Source organism: Panthera onca, chromosome X, assembly GCF_046562875.1.
Source record: "Panthera onca isolate mPanOnc1 chromosome X, mPanOnc1 haplotype 2, whole genome shotgun sequence".
Classification (NCBI taxonomy): Eukaryota; Metazoa; Chordata; class Mammalia; order Carnivora; family Felidae; genus Panthera; species Panthera onca.
Window position 1 is genome coordinate 110,201,396 of NC_138357.1, and position 23,101 is coordinate 110,224,496.

The window sequence follows — 23,101 nt, forward strand, 5'->3', positions numbered from 1 at the left end:
GAGAAATCCTATCATTAGTCAAGGGGATGAGGAAGTATAACATACACCCAGATGGGAGCAGCTGGCATTTTGTATACTAATTCAGTTAACCCAGAAATTCCCACAATACTTTGTGTCACTGTTGTATTTATGATACAGTATTACTGTTTCTGTATCTTGTCCATCTGAACTATGAATTCATTATCAGCAGGGAATGCATTTTATTCATCTGTTTTTTTCTACAGTTTGCACTGTGCCATCAAGGCACATAAGAACTGCTTAATAATTGTTTGTTGACTAGCTGGGTAGATAAATGAATTAACATACTTTTGGCTTTAATCCGGTTGGGACATTTGCAAAAACAAAACAAAACAAACAAACAAAAAACAAAACTTACAAAAACCCCTACTCTATTTAAAATTGCTCACTGTCTTGGGAAAATGTATTTTTGGTGAAATATCCTTATGGTGTCTTTTGGACCTTATGCCTCTGAATTATTTTCACAAAATATGAAATCTTTCGGAGCCAGTTGGCATCACCATTAGTCACTGGAAATCATCCATTTGACACCAGCAAAAACACAGGCATGCTGCATTTCTCACAAGGGTTCTAAGTTAGTGAGACACCCACAGTGAGAATACATCATTGTCCTTTCTTTTCAGACATGGCACAGATGATACTCGACCCTTCAGTTTGGATGTGGAGGAGCAGTCTCATACAAATGAGGACTAAACCCAATTTATCCACAGAACAGGACAGCCTCACATAAATGATTGTGTAAACGATGTTGCTTCAAGTGATTCCAAGAAGTTTTTCTTGCTCCCAGATGATCTTTCCTATAGTATGTCAGGGCCCCAAATTTCCCCATAAGAACTACTACCCTGTTTGATTCAGTGTTTGGGGTTTCCACCTTGCTTCCATTCCTTTCTCTGTGCCTCTGCTTAAAGGCAGCAGTTACAGGTTCGTTCTTTTTTTGCCATTATCCAATGCAGGCATCTTCCATTTTTCTAAATTAATTTGGGCTGAGAAATGTAATCTATGCAACAAAAATTTATCAAGTGTATACTGGGTTTTAGACATTGTGCCTTCTTTTAATAAGTTCACAATCTAGAGGGGATGACAGACAAATAACCAAAAAATCAAGACATGGTGTGATAAATGCTATGATAGAGGCTTCCTGGGGTGCACAGACATGGGCCATCTCTAAGGTGGGAGTGGTCACGAGAGGGTAACATGAGTCTTTTTTTTAATGTTTATTTATTTATTATTTTTTGAGGGTGGGAGTGGCAGAGAGAGAGGGAGACACAGAATCTGAGGCAGGCTCCAGGCTCTGTGCTTTCTGCACAGAGCCCGATGCAGGGCTTGAACTCACAAACTCTGAGATCATGACCTGAGCTGAAGTTGGATGCTTAACTGACTGAGCCACCTAGGCACCCCATGAGTTGCAAAGGATAAATGGGTGTTGTATAACTTGGCAATATATATTTGGGGCTGAGGAAACACCAGTTATCTCCATCATGGTTTGTAGCATGGAGGTGAGAAAAATTATTTAAGCCTTTTGTGAGCTGGCTGGAGACTAGGACAATGATTCTAGAAAATAATACTGGAGAGGTGAGTAGGGCCAGGTCATGGAGGGCATTGATTAAGACTTTAATGGATACACTGGGGTTTTAGATTTGAGTTTTAGAATGTTAATTTCAGGTAGAAGAGTAAATCAATGAGTCTAAGTAGACAGGGGGCATTTCTAGTGGTGAGAACTGATGAGGACTATAACCTTAGCGATTGGCAATTAGAAGTCAGTGTAATAGGAGGAAGTAGATATAGTAGGACCTTACTGCATGCATGTGGTGGTGGGGATGAGTGGAAGGAAGGAAATAGAAGAGTCTAGGAAAAATAGCAGATTTCACATGTGGATAAATAAGTAGATAGTAGTATCATCTACCCAGATGAAGCAAACTACCAGGGTAAAAGGCTGAAGAGGAAGGGTGATTAGGATGGGAGATGAAAAGACAGGTTTAAAAATAGTGGATTTAAGGAACTCATATGACACTTAAATGGTGATACGGTGATGTCTAGTAGGTAGCTGGGCTAACAGGCTTAGAATTTAGGAAACTAACAGGAGAGAAAAAGATTTGGTAACTACCAGTGCATAGATTTCAGTTACATTCATTGGAGGAAGGAAAGGGGGATATAAATATATAAAACGATGATCTGAGAAGAGAAAGCAAGAGGGCTGTATCAGTCAGGGTTTTAGTCCCAAGTAATAGAAATTGAGATTGAACCTGGTTGATTTAACTAGATCTCCCAGAAGTCAGGAGAACCAAGCATGGAGGTTGTGCAGCCAGGATAAGTGCTCCAAATCATGACAAATGACTGGTCTACTGATGATCTCATTGCTGGTAGTACTGTAGACTTCACCAACTACTTTTTACCTGATGGATTTAGCAAGGTTCTTGCTTCTGTCTGTTAATAGTTTACAGGAAATAGGTGGCACACTCTAATGGGTCATCAAAGTGAATTTAAGCAAAAGACTGTTTTCAGAGCAACAAGAGAGGATGATGATGCACGCAGAAGCTAGCCCCAGAGGGAAGACTTTACCACCCCGAGGTCTGAAGTGCAGGGAAGAGAGCAATTACAAGAACCTAGCAAGATCTAGTACCATAGGAGAGAGGCTGTGGCCTTATCTAAAGGAATACAAGCATTGACAAATTGCATCCTAGCAAGGAAGAAGCAAGGGGAGTAGGTATGTCAGCCTCACTCTCCCCTGGTTCTCTCATCTGCTCCTAGTGTCTCTCATTGGCCAAACACAATGGGAAGGCATCTGGGAAAGGAAGCTCAGGGAATGTGCAGTCTAGAGGTCAGCTTCTTGGTTACAGAGCAGTTGTGGAAAAGGGTAGAAAATGGATCCATAGGGGAAAATGGGAATATCCAGTAAAACTTCCAATTTAAATCATGATTAGCAGAGTCTACACTATGTGACCATGCCTTGGGTTCCAGGTAACGTAGGGAAGCAAGCTATTGGCATTTTCAGAATGCATACTTGGAAACAGGCTATGTTCAAATGATAGGGGAGAAATTTAGCCATAAAGAATAACATTTGTCTGCTCATTGGTCAAGAATAGGGCTCTTAGAAAAATCAACACTTAAGGGGTGCCTGGATGGCTCAGTTGGTTAGGCATCTGATTTTGGCTCAGGTCATGATCTCACGGTTCGCAGGTTCAAGTCCAGTGGTGACAGCTCAGAGACTGGAGCCTGCTTCAGATTGTGTGTCTTCCTCTCACTCTGCCCCTCCCCAACTCTCTCTCTCTCTTTTTGTCCCTCTATCTCTCCCTCTCCCTCTTCTCTCTCTTTCAAAAATAAATAAACATTAAAACAATTTAAAAAAAGGAAAGAAAAATCAACATTTAAGATATAGGCATATAGAGAGCCCACTCTTCTTTTTTTAATTGAAGTATAATTAAAATACAGTGTTATAATAGTTTCAGATGTATAATATAATGATTTAACAGTTCTATACATTGCTCAGTGCTCATCAAGACAAGTGTACTCTTGATCCCCTTTATCTATTTCCCCCCTGTCTCCACTCACCTCCCTTCTAGCAACCACCAGTTTGTTCTCTGTATTTAAGGGTTTATGATATTTGTCTTTCTCTGATTGACTTATTTCACTTAGCATAATACTCTCTAGGTCCATGCATGTTGTTGCAAATAGCAAGATCTCATTCTTTTTTATGGCCGAATAATATTTCCTTGTATATATTTACCATATCTTTTTTTTATTTTGGAGAGAGAAAGAGAGAGAGAGAGAGAGAGAGAGAACATGATCCAGGGTGAGGGGCAGAGGGAGAGAGAGAATCTCAAGCAGGCTGCGCACTCAGTGTGGACCCTGATTCAGGGCTCAATCCCACAACCCTGGAATCATGACCTGAGCTGAAATAACAGTTGGATGCTCAACTGATTGAGCCACCCAGGTACCGCTTCACCACATCTTTTTATCCATTTGTCCATCAGTGGACATTTGCATTGTTTCCATATCTTCACTATTAGAAATAATGCTATAATAAAGCTAGGGGTGCATGTATCTTTTTGAATTAGTGTTTTTATTTTCTTTAGGTAAATACCCAGTAGTGGAATTACTAGATCATATGGTATTTCTATTTTTAATTTTTTAAATATAATTTATTGTCAAGTTAGCTAACATACAGTATATACAGTGTGCTCTTGGCTTCGGGAGTAGATTCCCATGATTCATTGCTTATATACAACACCCAGTGCTCATCCCAACAGGTGCCCTCCTCAATGCCCATCACCCATTTTCCCTTCTCCCCTGCCTCCCCATCAACCCTCAGTTTGTTCTCTGTATTTAAGAGTCTGTTATGGTTTGCCTCACTTCCTGTTTGAAACTATTTTTCCCCCTTCTCTTCCCCCATGGTCCTCTGTTAAGTTTCTCAAGATGCACATATGAGTGAAAACATATGATATCTGTCTTTCTCTGACTGATTTATTTTACTTAGCATAATGCCTTCCAGTTCCATCCACTGTTGTTGCAAAAGGCCAGATTTCATTCTTTCTCATTGCTGAGTAGTATTCCATTGTGTATATAAACCACATCTTTATCCATTCATCAGTTGATGGACATTTGGGCTCTTTCCATACTTTGGCTATTGTTGATAGTGCTGCTATAAACATTGGGGTACATGTGCCCCTATGCATCAACACTCCTGTATCCTTTGGATAAATTCCCAGTAGTGCTATTGGTGGGTTGTAGGTGAGTTCTTTTTTTAATTCTTTGAGGAACCTCCATACCATTTTCCAGAGTGGCCGCACCAGTTTGCATTCCTCCCAACAGTGCAAGAAGGTTCCCCTTTCTCCATATCCATGTCAACATCTGTTTTTTCCTGAGCTGTTTATTTTAGCCCCTTTGGTATTTTTAACTTTTAAAAGAATCTTCATACTGTTTTTCCACAATGGCTGCACCAATTTACATTCCCAGCAACAGTACACGAGGGTTCCTTTTTTTCCACATCGTTGCCAACACTTGTTATTTCTTGAGTCTTTGATACTAGCCATTTTGACAGGTGTAAGGTGATATCTCATTGTGGTTTTGATTTGCATTTCCCTGATGATTAGTGGGGTTGAGCATCTCTTCATGTGTCTGTTGGCCATCTGTATGTCTTCTGTGGAAAAATGTCTCTTCAGTCTTACATTAAGTTTTTAATCCATTTTGGGTTAATTTTTGTGAGTGGTATAAGTTAGTTGTTCCATTTCATTCTCTTGCATATAAATATCCAATTTTCCCAGCACCATTTTTTGGAGAGACTGTCCTTTTCCTATTGTATATTCTTGGCACATTTGTCAAAAATTAGTTGACAGTATAAAAAAACAACAAAAATTAGTTGACAGTATATGCATGGGTTTTTTTCTGGACTCTCTATTCTTTTCCACTGGTCTATATATCTGTTTTTATGTCAGTAAAAACTGACATAAACTATTTGGATTACCATAATTTTATAATATAGTTTTTAATTAGGAAGTATGGTGTTCTGTAAATGAATATGACCATCGGTACTAGGTAGATCTATGGCTTTTCTGATTGACCTTTGTTTCAGCATGGCTGGCCTAAACTTGGGGAAGAAGTGGATGAGGTAGGAATGGGGTGGCTAAGGTATTATTTAATAAGTTTAAAATCTTGTTGAAATGAAGAGATATAACAGCTCTTATCCCGAAGTTAGGGTATGTAGTAGATTAAAGTTGTCTCTAAATTCTTTGAACCTTTTTCAATGAAGAGTTGCGGTCTGTGAACCTTGAATCTGGGCAGTTTCTATGACTGATAGACCGATAGAATGTGGTGGCTGTGACAGTATGCCAGTTTCAGTCTCAGGCTTTTAGGAGCCTAGCAATTTTAATTTCTGCCTTTTGGAACACTCTCTATGGGAGCTCTGAGCCACCATGTATAAAGTCTACCTACCATGTGACCACCAGGCTAGAAAGGCTGCATGACAGTTTGAACTGAACCCAGCCTTCAGGACATGCCTGCCAAGGTGCCATATATGTGAGTGAAGGTATCTTGAACTCTCTAGACTAGCTCATTTGCTGGTTGAATATCACTGTGTGACCTAAGTTGACACCATATGGGCCAGAAGATTCATCTAGGTGAACCCTGCTTGAATTTCTGACCCACAGAATTGAGACATAAAAAAAAGGTGGTATTTTAGACAGCCAAATATTCAGGTAATTTCTCATACAGCAATAGATAACCCAAACAGTGGACTGAAATAGTATGTACCAGACTTTTAAAGAGTGAAACTCTTTTTTAAAAAATTTAATTCCAGTATAGTTAACATACAGTGTTATATTAGTGTCAGGTATATAATATAGCGATTCAGAAGTTCCATATATTACTCAGTGCTCATCAAGATAAGTGCACTCTTTTTTTTAAGTTTTTTATTTATTTTGAGGCATATATATATGTATATATATATATATATATATATATATATATATAGAGAGAGAGAGAGAGAGAGAGAGAGAGAGAGGAGAGAGAGAGAGAGAGAGAGAGATCAAGTGGAAGAGGGATAGAGAGAGGGAGAGAGAGAAAATCCCAAGCAGGCTCTGCACTGACATCGCAGAGCCTGATGCGGGGCTTGCACACACAAACCATGAGATCATGGCCTGGGCCAAAGTTGGAGGCTTAACTGACTTAGCCACCTAGGCGCCCCAAGATAAGTGTACTCTTAATTCCCATCACCTATTTCACCTAATCCTCCTCTACCTCCCCTCTGGTAGCCATCAGTTTGTTCTCTATAGTTAAGAATCTGTTTTTTGGTTTGCCACTTTCTTTTCTTTGTTTGTTTTGTTTCTAAAATTTCACATATGAGTGAAGATATATCTCCTGAGGCAAAGGAAACAAAAGCAAAAATAAACTATTGGGACTACATCAAAATAAAAAGCTTCTGCACAGCAAAGGAAACAATCAGCAAAACTAAAAGATAGCCTACTGAATGGGAGAAGATATTTGCAAATGACATATCCAATAAAGGTTTTGTATCCAAAATATATAAAGAACTTTTAAAACTCCACTCACACAAAAATAATCCAATTAAAAAATTGGCAGAAGACATGAACAGACATTTCTTCAAAGAAGACATACAGATGGCCAACAGACACATGAAATGACACATTTAAAAAAAAGTTTTTTAGGGGCGCCTGCGTGGCTCAGTTGGTTAAGCGTCCAACTTCGGCTCAGGTCATGATCTCACCATTCATGGGTTTGAGCCCCGGCGTCCAGCTCTGTGCTGACAGCTCAGAGCCTGGATCCTCTTTCAGATTCTGTGTCTCCCTCTCTCTCTGCCCCTCCCCTGTTCATGCTCTGTCTCTGTCTCAAGAATAAAAAAATTAAAAAAAACATTAAAAAATTTTAAACATTAAAAATTTTAATTTAATTTAATTTTTTAAATTTATTTTGAGAGATACAGAGGCAGTGTGAGTGGGGGAGGGGCAGAGAGATCAGAGAGATCAGAGAGAGAGAGAATCCCAAGCAGGCTGTGTGCTAGCCTGATGCGGGGCTTGAACCCACGAAACTGTGAGATCATGACCTGAGCTGAAACCAAGATTTGGATGCTTTAACTGACTGAGCCACCCAGGCGCCCCTTTTTTATTTGATTTTATTTTTTTTTATTTAGAAAAGACACATTTTTGAGCCCCCAAACTACTAAAATGCCACAATTGCTTTAAAATGAATATGTATTTTATTAATGAAACATCATCTACATATATTTGAAAAAATAGTAGTATCTATATGTATGAGACATGAAAATATTTAAATTTGGAAGCCTCAGACTTCTTCTACATAACCCCACAGATCTATGGCCCATTGTTCTTAGAGAACAAACTAATGATACTTGTATTAGTAGATGTAAAAAAAATTTAATATGATTCAGGAGCTAATGGAACCAGCTCCCTGAAGCACATTAATGATTTGTCATTGAAAGATTTTCTGTATAGGCCTGAGTTCATAAATTGACTTCAAAAAGATTGGTATCTAGGCAGTGGAATAAACAAATAAACAAACAAACAAACAAACAAATAAATATCTCACATATACAAATATTTCATGGTGGTCAAGAATTAGTACTGTGATTATTTTCATTTTTATATATTTTTAGGAATTATTTTCTAAATACCCTAGTTGACCACTGAATACATTATAGGTGCTTATAAATTCTTATAGTATCTTTTGACCTTTGACACCTGTTCTGAACAAACCTTGCTTTAAAATGTCTTATCCTGTTGGTGTTGAGAAGGAAAATGGTGCCACTCCACACTCTGAGCCTGGACAGCTGATCTCACAACCCTGCTGTTCAGGAAGCCCTTACAGAATAGTGAGGGCAGTCAGTGTGCCTGTGCCACAGCTCTCCTGTAGTTTTCCTTTGGAGCGCCTGGGATTCAAAACTTGAAATCTTAAAGGACCCAGCACCATGGGGACCCCCCCTTCTCTGGAGTAGAGCCTCACCCCACTGTGTCTGATGTCCTTTGTACCAGAAAAACAGTCCCACACTTTCATGGTGCTCAGAATCTATGGTGTGGTCCTGCAAAAGGTAGCAACCAGGTTATCTACCCTCTTTGTGCGCCTCTGTCTCCTGCTGATGATGTCCCCTGCCTTTAGCTGGTGCCTGAAGGGTCTTTTGTCCTTGGAGAGGCAATATACCCTCTTCCAAAAGTACTCCAGGAAGGGGAATGTTCTTTCCTAGTGCAAACCAGGAGATCCCTACACTGTGCTATGCACTCTGGGGCCAACTCCCTTTTTCTCCCAAGGAGCAAGCTATATTGTAAAGCTGTAGTCATCAAGACAGTATAGTAGTGGCATAAAAACAAACACATAAATCAACGGAAGAGAATAGAAAACCCAGAAATGGACCCATAACTATCTGGTCAACTCATCTTTGACAAAGCAGGAAAGAATATCTAATGGAAAAAACAGTCTCTTCAACAAACGGTGCTGGGAAAACTGGAGTGTGACATGCAGAATGAAAGTGGACCACTTATTGACACCATACACAAAAATAAATTCAAAATGGACGAAAGACAAATGTGAGACAGGAAACCATCAAAATCCTAGAGAACACAGGCAGCAACCTTTTCGACCTCGTCCTCAGCAACTTCTTACTCAATACGTCTCCAAAGGTAAGGGAAACTAAAGCAAACATGATACCAGGACCTCAACTGAGATAAAAAGCTTCCGCACAGCGAAGGAAGCAATCCACAAAATAAAAGGCAGCCAACAGAATGGGAGAAGATATTTGCAAACAACATTATCTGATAAAGGGTTAATATCCAAAATCAATAAAGAACTTCTTAAACTCAACACCCAAAAAACGAACAACCCAGTGAAGAAATGGGCAGAAGACATCAATAGACACTTTCCCAAAGAAGACGTCCAGATGGTTAACAGACACATGGAAAGATGCTCAGCTTCACTCATCATCAGGGAAGTGCAAATCAAAACTACACTGAGATACCACCCCACACCTGTCAAATGGGTAAAATTAACAACACAAGAAACAACAGGTGTTGGCGAGGATGTGGGGAAAGGGAAACCCTCTTGCATGGGTGCAGCCACTCTGGAGAACAGTATGGAGGTTCCTCAAAAAACTAAAAATGGAAGTACCCTACAATTCACAATTGCACTATTAGGTATTTACTAAAAGGATACAAAAATACAGATTTGAATATAGCAGCATTATCAACAATAGCCAAACTCTGGAGAGAGCCCAAATGTCCATCAACTGATGAATGGATAAAGAGGATGTGTGTGTGGGGGGGTAAATATATGTATTTATAATGGAATATATATTGTATATAATACATACTCTCTCTCTCTATATATATATATGTATATATATGTGTGTATATATATATATATATGTATATATATATATATATATATATATATATATATATTTGTTTATAATGGCATATTACTCAGCCATCAAAAAGAATGATATCTTGCCATTGCAACGATGTGGATGGAGGTAGAATGTATTATACTAAGTCAAATAAGTCAGAGAAATACAACTACTGTATGATTTTACTCACATGTGGAATTTAAACAAAACAAATGAACACATAGGAAGGGGGGAAAAGAGAAGAGAGGGAAACAAAGCATGAGAGACTCTTAACAAGAGAGAACAAACTGAGGGTTGATGGAGGGAGGCAGGTGGGAGATGGGCTAGATGGGTGATGGGCATTAAGTAGGGCAACTTGTGTGATGAACACTGGGTGTTGTAAGTAAGTGATGAATCACTGAATCCTACTCCTGAAACCAATATTCCATTGTGTGTTGACTAAAGTTTAAATAAAATTAAAGACAAAAAAGAAAATGTCTTATACTGGAAAATGGGAAGCCTTCTCTAGAAAAGTAAGAAACAGAAATTATTAGGATTTTTTCCCTTAAAGATAGAATGTCTGATTTTAAGTTAGTTCAACATTGCAGTTGCCTCCAGTATCAATGTAATTTCTTTTACATTACTCGGTATTATGTGTCTGGTATATTTTCAGACCAGTTTGAAAAGCAATTGAATAGACTATGTCGGTGTTCTTTCTCCTGAGCATTACCTGGCACAAATGGATTATATAATAAGACCATTTACCTGTGGGATTCAGTGGAACTCTATGGAATTCATTTAGATGTACTAAATTTACTCCTGGCCTCCCACAACCAAAGGATGTCAGCTTAAAACTAGAAAAAAAAAAGCAGTATCTGAGACTGAATCTGCTGCTGTCAAATACTTACTCGTAAGATGAATGTAGCTGAACACATGAACCTATCTGAAACTAAAAGTATAATTCATAAAGTAGTATGGGGACAGTTGAATATTTATTTGGAAAGAAAGTGTTGGTTTCTTCCTTGTATCATTAACAAAAGTAAGTTCCAGAAGGATTAAATATTTAAATGTGAAAAATAACGTCCTGTAATTATTAAAAAAAAGTAGAAAAATCATTTTGAATTTTTGGAGAAGGTGAAGGATTCTTTTAGCTTGGCATTAAGGTTTTATCACATTAAAGAAAAACTGGATCAGTTGGACCCCATAGAAATCATCATCATCGTCATTATCATCATTGGTGTGACAATACTAAAGCAGACTTTAAAAGCACATAATAAAGATGCCATGGGGTTATGAACATATCCTTATTATGTAAGGATATTTTACAAATTAATAAAAACAGATAAACACTTAAGTAGAAAAATGGGGAAAAGATTTAAATAGGTAATTTTCAAAAGAGGAAATTCATACAAAGGCCAAGAAACAAGAGAAGATGCATAATTTTGCAATAATTAGAGAAGTACAAATTAAAATGATAATATGGTGGTAGTTTTTTCAGCTACCGTACTGTCAAGGATGAAAAAGATTACTAATAGCCAGAGGGCATGAAAATTCAAGGAAATAGGCAATGTCCTGCAGTGTTTAAATTGATTAACCTCTGCGGTCCAAATTGACTAACCTTTCTTGAAAGCAAAGTTGGATTAAAATGTGTTTACCATTTTTAATCCAAGAATTCACTTCTAGGTAATTAGTCTAAAGAAATAATTATATCAGTATCTGAAGGGTGTTTTATTTCAGTGTTGTATAGAAAAGCAAATGTAGCATGAACCCAAAAGTCCATCCATATAATAGGAAAAATAGGTATTTATTTTAAAGGACAGACTAATGTCCAACAGTGGGTAAGTGCATAAAAAGATTGTTATATATACATATAATGGATTATTATTCAGCCTTTAAAAAGTAGATCCCTAACTCCCATTTACAACATAGATGAGCCAGTAGGACATCATGCTAAGTGAAATCAGCCAGACACAGATAGAAAAACACTGCATGATCTCACTGATATGTGGCATCTAAAAACAGTCTAATACATAGAACTAGAGAGTAGAATGGTGGTCACCAGGGGTGTGGAGGTGGAGGAAATGGAGAGATGTTGGTTAAAGACTACAAACTTGCAGTTACATAGGATGACTGAGTCTAGAGACCTGATGTATGGCATGAGGACTATAATTGATAATAGTGTATTGGAGACTAGAGATTGGCTGAGAGAGAAGGTTTCAGGTGCGCTCATATACACAAGAAAAGGTTAACAACATGAGGAGATTATATATGAATTAGCTTGACAGTAGTAATCATTTCACTATGTATATGTATATCAAATTATGACATCGTATACCTTAAGTATATGCAATTTTTGTTTAAAAATAAAGGATCAAAAATAGTTGTATGTAAATGTTGAATCACTAAAATGTATACCTGAAACTAATATTACACTGTATGTTAACTAAGTGGATTTCAAATAAAAACTTAAAACAAAAGGTCAGGCTATTATTTATAGGCATTTATATGGGCCTCCTACCACAATCTAAGTACTTTTACTAAAATTTTTTAAATGTTTATTTATTTTTGAGAGAGAGAGAGAGAGAGAGTGCAAGTTGGGCAGGAGTAGAGAGAGAGAGAGGGAGACACAGAATCTGAAGCAGACCCCAGGCTCTGAGCTGGCAGCACAGAACCCAATGGGGGGCTCGAACTCAAGGATTGTGAGATCATGACCTGAGCCAAAGTTGGACACTTAACCAACTGAGCTACCCAGGTGCCCCGAAATACTTTTTAAAAAAGGCTACACAATGGTATGTATGGAGCCAGCACATTTAGTTTACATGCATATTAAAGTTAGTAATACAAATGCTGTATAGATAGCAGAGAGGATTGTCATGGAAGTGGGTGGGGCTTTGCTTTCATTTGTTAAAAAATACTTGGTGTTGTTTAATTTTTTCAAAGTGAGTTTGTATTACTTTGAACTATGAAAAGACACTGAACGTTTCCACTCTGAATACAATTGAAAATTAAGGGTAACTGTTTTCCATGAAGTACCAGAATTTTACACATTCTTCTCTGATCCCTTGGCATTTGTTTTAATTACCGCAAATAACTAAGGTAGACAAGAAATCCTTGGCCTTAAGAGTCTTCACAGAGAATAAAAATGGGGAAGATTAAAAAAAAAAAAAAAAGCTGTCTCATTTTTAGTCCTTTTGAAAGACACTCATAGCTTTCTCCAGATCAGATTGGAGTGTCCTATACACACTCGACAGTGGCCTTTTTTGGGAGGGGTGTAATTTAATTACTTCTTCCTTACTAGCCCCCTCCCCCCATTTTTCCAGCTTGTTAAACAGTAGCATTATAACGAGGACAGATACTTGATACTTTCCTCCCAAGGACCTCTGGACCTATTTTGTTTTGCATATTCAGGGGACCAAAATTAATGACCCACACCAACTTCAATTTATGTATGTATGTATGTATGTATGTATGTAACTTTATTTTTATTTTTTATTATTATTTTATTTTATTTTATTTATTTATTTTTTATTATTATTATTTTAAAATATAATTTATAATCAACATGGCTAACATACAGTGTGTAAAGTGTGTTCTTGGTTTTTGGGGTAGATTCCTGTGGTTCATCACCCACATACAACACACAGTGCTCATCCCAACAAGTGCCCCCCTCAAGGCCCATCTCCCATTTTCCCCTCTCTCCTACCCCCCACCAATGAACCCTCAGTTTGTTCTCTGTATTTTAGAGTCTCTTATGGTTTGCCTCCCTCCCTCTCTGGTCTTCTGCTAAGTTTCTCAAGATCCACATATGAGTGAAAACATATATCTGTCTTTCTCTGACTGACTTATTTCACTCAGCATAGTACCTTCCAGTTCCAACCATGTTGCAACAAATGGCATGATTTCATTCTTTCTCATTTCCAAATAGTATTCCAATGTATATACAAACCCATCTTCTTTATCCATTCATCACTTGATGGACATTTAGGCTCTTTCCATAATTTGGCCATTGTTGAAAGCGCTGCTGTAAACTTTGGGGTACACGTGCCCCTGTGAATCAGCACTCGGGTATCCTTTCTATAAATTCCTAGTAGTGCTATCAGAAAAACTGATCCCATTTACAGTTGCACCAAGAACATAAAATACCTAGGAATAAAGCTAACCAAAGATGTAAAAGACCTGTATGCTGAAAACTATAGAAAGCTTATGAAGGAAATTGAAGAAGATATAAAGAAATGGAAAAACATTCCATGCTCATGGGTTAGAAGAGTAAATATTGTTAAAATGTCAATACTACCCAAGCAATCTACACATTCAATGCGATCCCCTTCAATTTAAAGCAGCTGTAATGATAGAAGTTCTTACCCAAAACAATGGGCAGAGGCCTTTAGCACGTTAGCTGCAGGGAAGATCTGTGAATAGCTGCCATTAGAGAAAGGAGGTCACTGAAAGGTTGGCTTTGCCAAGTCCCTCTGTCCTTCCCTTCTCTTCTCAATAAATAATCACAGTTTTGCTTTTGCTTGCAGATACAAGGTCTGTGCAGTGGTTCTAAATCAGAGCTGTATATCAGAACTTTGGGAACATTTTTATAAATAAAAATGCCTGGGAAGTACCTCTAGGAGATCTATTTGGGTTGCCAAATCTATTTCCTTTTATATGTTCCTTCGGTGATTCTCATGGTCAGCCAGCATTGGAAATCATTGGAAACCATAGCTCATGGCAAAAATCTACAAAACTTGGAAGGCCTAGGGGCTCAGTATACCTTTAGAGATGTCTTTTAGGACTTATTTCTTTATAATTATAGCAATATGTTTTTGGTCTTTTCTACAATAAGCAGTAAGCTCTCCCTTCTCTGAACACTGATAATAATTCTTGTATGTACTACAATTACTCACATGGTAACCCTAATCTGGCATTGTGTCACTAATTCATGTATTTAACAAATACTTATTTAGCATGTACCACATTCCAGGCTCTATTATAGGGTTTGATTAGTATTTATTGTTTCTGATTATGTGTTGTATTCATCCCTGTAGGTAGTGTGTTCATCTCAAATGATTATAATAAGGCTTTTACATCTGCCTACCCCACTGTTGCTGAGTTCAGGAATTGTGTCTTATTTATATTTGTGTTCCTAGTGCTTAGCACCTTCCCTGACATGTAGTTAGCACTCAATGAATAGTTGTTTATACTATTATCCTGGAGGGAGTAGGGAAGAATACATGGTGTGTTCTGGGACTTACAGGTCAGTGATGACTATTCATGATGGTTAGGACATTGTAGGCATAGCAGGAAGTGGTAGGAGTTGAGGTTCAACAGGCAGGCAAGGCCTGACCATGAAGAGTCTTACACATTATGCTGAGAAGTTTTGGTTCATGCTATGGTCTCAAAGTTTGTGTCCCTTCCAAAATTCCTATGTTTAAAACTTAATGCCCAAAGTGGTGGTAGAAGGAGGTGGGAATCAATGGGAGGTGATTAGGTCATGAGGGCAGAACTGTTATGAATGGGATTAGTTCCTTTATAAAAGAGACCCAAGAGAGATCCCTCGCCCCTTTCCACAGCTTGAGGAGACAGTGAGAAGTCAGCACATTGGAACAGGGCCTTTGCTAGAACCTAAGCATGCTGGCACTCTGATCTCAGACTCCTAGTCTCCAGGACTGTGAAAAATAAATTTCTGTTGTTTATAAGCCACCCTGTCTATGGCATTTTGTTATAGCCAAACAGACTGAGATAGTGAGTCACTCAAAGTTTTATGCACAGAAGAGGCATGATGGGAATGTAGCTGGGAGGATATTAGGAGAAGAGCCAGGAATCGGCCATGGCTGGCCAATTAGGACTTACTTGAGTAATCTAGATGAGGCATGATATAGGCCTAAACACAGCCTTTGGTGGAGGGATAAGGAAGAGAGGATAAGGCGATTCATGAGGCATTTCTAGTGGTAGGCTGGAGCTGGCTTGTACCAGTTTGTGAGAGGTGATTCTGTACCTCTCTTCCGAACTCCATGATCAGTATCGTCACATTAGTACCTTAAAATTGGCCATGGTTGGGGCACTTGGGTGGCTCAGTCAGTTAGGCCTCCTTTGGCTCAGGTCATGATCTCGCAGTTCATGGGTTTGAACCCTGCATCGGGCTCTGTGCTGACAGCTTAGAGCCTGGAGCCTGCTTTAGATTCTGTCTCTCTCTCTCTCTCTCTGCCTCCTTCTCTCTGTGTCTCTGTCTCTCTTTGTTGTCATCGTCTTCTTCTTCTTCTTCTTCTTCTTCTTCTCTCTCTCTCTCTCTCTCAAAATTAAATAACATAAAAAAATTGGCCATGGTGGGAGTACTTACACTATGAAAATTGGCAAACACTACAGATTAGGGTTTTGTTTTGTTTGTTTCCTGGAAAGCTATTTTACCAACATATCACTGCATTTAGTTTAAAAGTCATTTCACCTAGAAAGCCGTACCTTATTGCCATGCCTGGGTAACGTTCATCCTCTATTTTCACAGAATCCTATTTCATCCATATTATAATACTCAACACTTTGTATTTTAAAAACCTGTTTATTTGTTTGCATACCATGCTGGGTTGTAAGCAGCAATGTGTCTGCCACGTTCCCAGCTGTACCCTATGCTTATCATATAAATAAGTGTTCAAAGATATTTAATGATTGTGTGACAGAATAGTGTTTTATTCCAGTAGTTTGTATGGCAGATATATTTCTGCAGCAATTCCAGAAGTAACGTATACGCGTGGATCGTACTTTTTATTCTTTAGAATAAATTGAGTGAGTCAAAATTACAATGCAATTATCAGAAAGCCATATATCCTCAGCTCTTAAAAGAGAATAGAATAGATAATTTCTCTGATCATAGCAGAAAAGAAATATTTTAAGAAATTATTTCTTGTTTGGTTTTAATTTTTCCTCCTTACCGATAAGAAGACTGCAATTTTCTTTCCATTCCAAGTGTAGCATGTGAGGAGAGAGACTAAGCCAGCATTTTGTAATAGCTAGTAAAGTACCTTTTCAGTGTTTTGATTTAAAGAAGAAACAAAAAGTATTAGGAAAAAACTGAGACTTTAACTTTTTCGTGCTATCACACCAGTTAAAATAGATAACTTTTTGTCCAGATAGATATGTATGCTTACATGCACATGTAAAACTTATATAAGGCACAGTTATTAAAATGTTTGTGAAAAAATGATAACATACCTGTGTTCATTATCTACTGCTGCATAACAAAAATTTCCAAAACTTAGTGGCTTAAACCAGTACACATTTATTGTTAGATCTAGTTTCTGTGGGCCAGAAATATAGCAGCAATTTAGCTGGGTGGTTCTGACTTAGGCTCTGTCTTGAAGTTGAAGCCAATATATTGGCCTGGGCTACAGTCATCTGAAGATCTGAACAGTGTTGGATATTGCCCTTACAAGGTAGCTCACTCACTTGCCTGGCAAAATTGTGCTGGTTATTTTTAATTGATTTAAGTTCAAGTATAATCAGCACACAGTGTTATATTAGTTGCAGGTATATGGTATAATGATTCAACAATTTTGTACATTACTCAGTGCTCCTCATAAGGGCACTGTCATTCCCCTTTACCTATTTCACCCATCCCCTCCCCCCAGTCTGGCAACCATCACTTTGTTCTTTATAGTTAAGAGTCTGGTTTTTTTGTTGTTGTTGTCTCTTTTTTTTTCTTTATTCATTTGTTGTGTTTCTTTTTTTTATTTTAAATGACAGCTTTGAGATATAATTCCCACATTTGAAAATTTGACTTTTTAAGGTGTACAGTTAGTTATCTGAAACCAATTTTGCACTGTATGTTAACTAACTGGAACTCAGATAAAAACTTAAAAAATAAAGTACACACTTCACTGACTTTTAGCATAGTTGCAGAGTTGCACATTCATTAACACTGTGTAATTTTAGAATATTTCCATCATGCCCCCAAGAAACCCCATATTCATTACCAGCCTCTGACAGCCACTAATCTACTTTCTACCTATATGAATTTCCCTATTCTAGACATTTCATAGAAATGAAATTTGTACAATATGTGGCCTTTTTTAATCTGGCTTCCTTCACGTAGAATATTGTTTTCAAGTTTCATCTATGATGTAGCATGCATCAGTAAGTACTTCATTATTTTTCAGGGCTGAATAATATTCCATTGTATGGATATACCAAATTTATTTCTCTGTTCATCTATTATTAGATATTTCAGTTATTTATACTTTATGGCTATTATAAATAATGTTTTTGTGTGGACATTATTTTTAGTTCTCTTCAGGTATATACCTTGGAGTAGAATTGCCATTCATGTTGTAACTGTTAACTTTTAAGGAACTGACAGACTGTTTTCCAAAGTGGCTGCACCATTTTGTTTTCTCACCAGCAGTGCATGGGGGTTCTGATTTCTCCATTTCCAGGCTAGCACGTGTTATTATCTGTCTTTTTGATTATAGTCATCCTACTTGGCATAAAGTGATATCTCACTGTAGTGTTGATTTGTAGTTCCCTCATAAATAATAATGTTGCACATCTTTTTATGTGCTCATTTGCCATTTGTATATCTTCTTCTTTTTTCTTTTCAAATTTTTATTTAAATTCCAGTTATCCAACATACAATGCAGCATTGGCTTTAGGAGTAGAATTCAGTGATTCATCACTTACATAGAACACCCAGTGCTCATCATAACAAGTGCCCTCACCCATGTCGCCCATCTGCCACCCACCTCCCTCCATCAACCCTGTTTGTTCTCTATCTTTAAGAGTCTCTCAATGGTTTGTTTCCCTCTCTTGTCTTTTCCTCCTTTCCCATGTGTTCATCTGTTTTGTTTCTTAAATTCTACAGATGAGTGAAATCATATGGTATTTGTCTTTCTCTGACTGACTTATTTTGCTTAGCATTATACCCTCTAGATCCATCCATGTTATAGAAAATGGCAAAATTTCATTCTTGAATTATGTCTGAGTAATGTTCTGTTGTGTGTATACACACACACACACACACACACACTTTTATATATACCTTGTCTTCTTTACCCATTCATCCATTTGTGGACACTTAGGTTGCTTCCATATCTTTGCTCTTGTAAATAATGCTGCAATAATCATAAAAGGGTAATTATATCTCTTCAAATTAGTGTTCTTGTTTTCTTTAAAATTTTTATTATTTATTTTTTGAGAGACAGAGAGAGACAGAATGTAAGTGGGGGAAGGGCAGAGAGAGAGGGAGACACAGAATCCGAAGCAAGCTCCAGGCTCTGAGCTGTCAGTACACAGCCTGATGCAGAACTCGAATTCATGAACCGTGAGATCATGACCTGAGTTGAAGTCAGATGCTTAACTGACTGAGACACCCAGGTACCCCTGGTTTTCTTTGGATAAATGCCAAGTAGTGGAATTGATGAATTATAGGATAATTCTACTTTTAATTTTTTGAGGAACTTCCATATTGTTTTCTACAATGGCTACCCCAATTTGCATTTCCACCAGTAGTGCTCTGAGGGTTCCTTTTTCTCCACATCTTCGCCAAAACTTGTTATTTCTAGTGTTTTTTATTTTAGATTTTGACAGGTGTGAGATGATATCTCATTGTGGTTTTGATTTTCGTTTCCTTTGATGATTAGTGATTTTGGGCATCTTTTCATGTGTCTGTTGGCCATCAGTATGTCTCCTTTGGAAAAATGTCTTCATGTCTTCTCTCCATTTTTTAATCAGATTATTTGGTTTTAGGGTGTTGGGTTATATAACTTCCTTATATATTTTGGATAGTAACCCTTTATCAGATACATCCTTTGCAAATATCTTCTCCCTTTCAGTAGGTAGTAAGTTAATGCTGGTTATTGTTAGTAAGCCTCTTCATTGCGCTGCTTGAGTGTCTTTAAGACATGGCAGCTGAAAGAGAGAGAGAGGGAGAATCCCAAGCAGACTCTGTGCTGTCAGTGCAGAGCCTGATGTGGGGTCAATCCCACAACCATGAGATCATGACCTGAGCCAGAATCAAGAGTTGGTCACTTAACTGAGCCACCCAGGCCACCCAATAGCAGGTTATTTTTAATAGTTACCATGGCATGCCTTTTCTGTTGTCCATTGTGGCAGTGGAGTAGTAGTCGAGACCATGGGTCTGGATTCTAACTGCTCAGAATCAAATCCCAGCTCTACTACTTATTAGCTGTGTGAATTTGAGCAAGTTATTTCTCAGTGTGTCAGTGTTTTCATCTGTAAAATGAGAATGATAATGATGCCTAGCTTACAGGGTTTTTGTGCATATTGAAAGACAGTGTATATCCAATGCTCAGAAAACATTCAGTAAATGTTAGACTGGCTCCTTCAGGAAAAATGATGTCCTATATCTTGAAGCACTTGAGTTTCTCTGACACCTGAAATATGTATTTACCTCATCCCACGGCTACAAAAAAAAAAACACACACAAAAAAAAACCCCAAAAAACCAAAATCAGCAGGGAAAACCATTCCACTGACGATTGGGCCTCCCCCAGCTCCCCGCCATGTGACCAGCTTTCAGCAGAGGGCAATGTTTCAGGCCTGCACCAGGAAATGATAGACTGCAGAAATCCCTGAGGAGCTCAGCATATTAAACCTGGGAAACGGCTCATGACAAATACATTGAGTTGTTAGTTGACTATCCTTTCATATTTCAATCCCACCTTCCAATGAAGCATCCTGTTTCTAGTCCTGATATCAAATTTCAAGTGTAAAGAAGATTTTGCATTTATCGCTTTCACTTTTTCATACATGTGTCTAATTCTCTGATAGGCACACACCGAAGAGTGAAATGGCAACAAGCCAGAGGAATGTCTTCACTTTTACTTTTTTCCCTTTTCTTTCATTTTCACATCCAGATCATTTCAGGGCTCTTTAATAGCAAGTAGTACGTGTTCTTTTTTGTTGTGTTGTTTTTTTCCCAACTGAGCAGTCAAAAAGTTTAGATGACTTACTGTCTTAAAGTTTGGGTTATTTGTTTAGCCAGGAGGTGTCTTTACAGAACTTCGCATATATATAGTACCTTCATTGGCTTAAGGGTCGCAATGTTACACCTCGGTCTCTGGAGAAAGAAAAATCCATTTCCTGGCCTTAGTTGAATACAGGATCACAAACAGGGCACAAAAATCATAGCAGGAAGCATCCAATGTACCTACATGCCAGAGCTTAAAAGAAGCCAGTAGACGCCTAAGAAAATAAGTTTAGCCTTGCTCATCTGTAGCATTCTGATCTTCTACAGGTATTCAGGGTTGAGGAGAGAGGAAATACTGGATGTAATAGTTACAGGTCAACATCTGTCCAGAGAAAGAAGAGAAAAGCCTGAGACAGGAGTAACAAAAAAAAAGTTAAACTATATTAATAGTAAGATAAGCTGTGTCAGCAGGACAAGTATGTGTATAACAAAAGGCATGATTTTGTTGAAACCAAATCTGTAATTTAGTAGCATAATGACCCTGGGCATGTTGCTTAAGCTTTCTGACCCTTAATTTCCTTTTAGTAAAAGGGGGAAATAATAAATAGACTAACTTCTAGGATGAACTGCTTATGGAATGAATGCAGGGCTGGTTCATGGAGGTGCTAAGAAATGTTTCTTTCCTTCCTCCCTAACTTGTCAGCAAAAAACAACTATAGCTTATTTTATCATCTTTCTTCATCACCTCCTCACCCCTGCTAGTCAGTTAATTTAGTGGAACTTGAGTAAAGAAAAAAAGTTGTTCAGCCTGTATATTCAGTATCTTGGAGAGTGAACACATAGCTGGTTGAATTTTTTTGCTCTGCAAACAGCTGGATTCACATTGCTTACATTATTGTCTAGGTTTGTTTATTTCTTCCTAGGGACCATCCACATTCCCAGGTAATATTCTTGTGTCCACAAGATTTTTTTTTAAGTTTATTTCAAGAGAGAGAGAGAGATAGAGTGTGAGTGCACACATGCAGGGGAGAGGCAGAGAGAGAGAGAGAGAGAGAGAGAGGGAGGGAGAGAGAATCCCAAGCAGGCTCAATGCTGTCAGCACGGAGCCCACCATGTGGCTGGATCTCATGAACTGTGAGATCATGACCTGGGCCAAAATCAAGAATCAGATGCTCAACTCACTGAGCCACCCAGGAGCCAACAGAATTTTCTACCCTAAATTAAAGAATAGGTGTTTGTGAATTGGAGGCAGGAAAGTAGGTAGTCAAAATTGACCAGAACCAATTGGTCACCTGTTCCCTGGAACTGTGGCATTAACCTAAGTGACATCATGGAACTTGGTTTTAGTTTTGCCTTCATTTTTACATCTTCATTGTGGTATGGTCATTATCTCTAGATGCATCTTGATAGCTCTCATGAAAATGATAACAATGAGTCTGAATACCGAGGTTGCTGTTTTGGTCCTTATTATACCCCATGAAAAAAGGTTAAGAGTTTAGAGATTTGTCGTACCACATGATGTAGATCTCAGGTTTGTGAACAATCCTTTAAAGTCTGTGATTGATGGCTGACCACATCAGCATTGACTGGGACCTTATTAGAAATGGAGATTTGTGGGGTGCCTGGGTGGCTCAATCAGCTGAATGTCCAGCTTTGCCCTAGGTCATGATCTTGAGGTTTTGTGAGATCAAGCCCTGCATTGGGGTTTGCACTGACAGTGTGGAGCCTACTTGGGATTCTCTCCCTCCCTCTCTCTCTCTGCTCCTCCCCTGCTTCTCAGTGCTCTCTCTCTCTCTCTCTCTCTGTCTCTCTCAAAATAAATAAACATTAAAAACAAGAAATACAGATTCTTTTTAAAAAGTTTTTAAGTTTATTTATTTTTAGAGAGAGACAGAGAGCCTGGGTACACACAAGTGGGGGAGAGGCAGAGAGAGAGAGAGAGATAGAGAGAGAGAGCGCGGGAGAGACAGAATTGGAAGCAGGCCCCGGGCTCCTAGCTGTCAACGCAGAGCCATGTGTGGGGCTTGAACCCATGAACCGTGAGATCACGACCTGAGCCAAAGTCATACGTTCAAACGACTGAGCCATCCAGGCGTCCCAAGAAATGTAGATTCTTGCTCTCTGCCCCACACCTACTACAAAATCTCTGGGGATGAGGCTCACCCATCTGTGTTTTAACAAACCCTCCAGGTGATTCTTCTTCCAAAGTTTGAGAGCCCCAACCTTCCAGAGTCTTGCCAAATCAGGATGACTTGAAAAAAAAAAGCTCTAAAAAAGAGGAAAACTCTGTTTTTAGCTATGGAAACCTGAAGAATGTTGGCTTAGTTTAAATATATA